A 2,997-nucleotide genomic window follows, 5' to 3' on the forward strand; every position below is an offset into this window, starting at 1 on the left:
AGGAATGTATCTGAAAGAAGTACAGGATGTCTAAATCAGACTCCCTCTTTCAACATCCCTGACTTTCTCCCACCTCTTTGACCGCCCAGGTTTGCTTGCTTGATTGGTTGATTGAAAGCACTCGCACGTGTGTGTGTGTGTGTGTGTGTGTGTGTGTGTGTGTAATCAAAACATCAGTTTGGGCCGGGCATGGTGGCACATGCCTGTAATCCCAGTGGTTTGGGAGGCTGAGGCAGGAAGATCATGCGTTCAAAGCCAGCCTCAGCAACAGTGAGGTGCGAAGCAACTCAGTGAGACTCTGCCTCTAAATAAAATATAAAATAGGGCTGGGGGATGTGGCTCAGTGGTTGAGTGTCCCTGGATTTACTCCCCACTACCAAAACAAATACAAAAAAAAAAAAAAAACACACACACACACATCAGTTTGGGCTTTTTTGTTGGTGCGTTTCATTTTTTAGTGGTAAAGTTGGATTGAAGAATTTGGTAGAGTCCATCATTCTTCTCTGAGCCACGAGCTGGAAAGGAAGTGAGATCCATGAAGACCTTGACTCCATCACCTCCAAGAAGAACAGACCTCCCTTCCAGTAAGCAAGTGCCACTTGGGAACTGCTAGAGGGAGCAGGGCTGCTAGTCCATTGGGTACACAGACATGGCTGATCAAGAGGAAGTGCCAGACAAAAGAGGGGTTCCACATTCTCTCCTGTCCCAGGAGCTGTTCCCACTGAAGTGTCCAAACTTTAATGAAATTTGTGTGGATTGAATTTTCCTGTGGGAAAGCACAGAGCCTTAGTTCTGCATCTGTCCCTTCTCTTTGTTATATTAAGACCTGTTGAAATCACTAATAAATTCAGGTTTACAAGTTGCACTGAGATTATTGGGGTTAGCCTGTGAGTGTTACAAGCACTTTAAAAGTTCTCCAAAATTAAAACAAAAAAAAAAATAGTCTCTTTGTTTGCCCTCCTTGTACTGTTTAACACGAGTATTTCAACAGTCTTTATTTTCCAAACATGCCAACAGGAGAGAGTGATCTGACCCACAGTATATTGACATACCATGTAGCTATAACCTTGAGATAAGAAGTAAAGGAGAAAGTCAAAACAGCTCAAACCAAATACTAACACAAACAAGTCTGCCTTCACTCCAGACCCTTCCTCAGCACCAAGGGAACAAATTGGCATTAGCGCTGGCAATGGTGGGCACAAATAGATCTACAATTGCTCAGCTCCATGGGGCCCTTAATGTGTAGCTGGAAAGCCCAATGTATTAATTACTTAATTAAATATTTATTACCATGTGTTATCTACTCTGTGCCTGACATGGTGGTGTTGAGGATGTCTTATATATTTACATGATACATAAGACTCACAGGTGAGTCTGCCATTATGGAATTTATCTAGTGCTGTTAGGGGATAAAAAAAAAAAATCCAAGAATGTAGCCCACAATGTTGAGAGGAGATGGGAAATAGCAGTTCTACCAGAAAGCCTGAGTTGGTTTCCTGGATTCTGAATATCCGGAATGAAACCTTTTCAAAATCTGGGTCACTTGTGGAATGGCTATTAAAGACAGAAAGACAAAAGAGAAAGCAGAGAATCAGAGAGATGCTTCTCTCCTCACAGCACATAGGAAGGTCCTTTGGGAGTTTTACCAAGTTGATAAGGAAGAGTCAAATCTAATGTTTGGATAAAAGAAACGGTAATGACCATGTCTTTGTTCCATGCCAAAAAAGCTCTAAAGACAGAATGTCCCAGTGTAATAACTGGTAACTTCCTGAATGTCCTAGCTGAGCTGAGCTCAGTGCTAAGCATTTACATATAATAGCTCATTTGATTCCCCCCAACCAACCACTTATGAGATAAATACTAATTTATTCCCATTTCTCATATGAAGAAACAGACCCAGCCTCGTTAAATAATTTGCCCTTCCCCAAGGACACAAACTCCCAGCTCCCTCTGACTCAAAATCTACTCTCCACATTTCCATGCATACAATTATCTTTCATGATTTTATTAAAAGATATCATTATTGAATACAAAAATTATTCAGATAGCTTCAGAAAGTGTTCTTTGTCTACAAGATATTATCTTGGAAGGGACATTCAAATGTATCCTATCAGTCAAAATCAAATACACATTTTCTCAAATGCATGAAAAATGAAGAGATGAACTTTTGCAATTGCTTAAATGTACACAAGCCCAACAACTCCAATTAGAATTGTGATTCAAGAAGGGATGGAGATCAGTGTTTTATTCAACCGGTAAATTACTTCTCAAAGTTTATTTTACAACTGCAAACTTCCATCTCTGCAATTTACTCAAAAATTTAATTAATAATAAAATTACCAAGGAGAAGCCAGTTCAGTGAAAACAATGCAGAACTTCATAGTGAAACTTAGTCCTATTTAGGAATAAAGCCATACAAAAATCCCTATTAAAAATTCAAAAATAATTGTAGTGATGTTAAACTTTGAGAGAGGCAAAAAGCCTTGTTTGGCTTTAAAACATTTAAATTCAATGTAATGAAAAGTGGTCCGAGTGCTTCTTTTTACTTTGTTTTGTGGGAAATTGTGCTGGGAATGTGGATCTATTGTGCACAAAGGATGTTGGCTTTATGCTGGAACCACTAGGCAGGTTGAGTTGAGAAACAATTAGCTCAGTCAGCAAGCCTTTGAATCTGATTAAGCCAGGAAGTGGTCACTCCCCAGGACAGGGCAGAAGGGAATCAAGGCAGTCACTCCAAAACAAGGAATGGTTTTTCACTCCTTTCTCTTTCTGAAATAAACCAGTATTAGAAATGATTGTGTCTAATTTATATCAAGGATTATATGACGACATTCCACCTCCGGTGAAAGGAATCATATCTTATTTCCAAGTGGATCAACAGTCCCCATGTGTCATGGCTACCGTCTCTAAGAAACTTCTGTTTATTGGGGCCTGTCATATGCTCATGTTTTGGTAACAAAACATCTTTGAGACCAAAGACTCAAGTCGCAGAGGAAA

Source organism: Spermophilus citellus (genome assembly GCF_964194105.1).
Source record: "Spermophilus citellus genome assembly, chromosome: 7".
Lineage (NCBI taxonomy): Eukaryota > Metazoa > Chordata > Mammalia > Rodentia > Sciuridae > Spermophilus > Spermophilus citellus.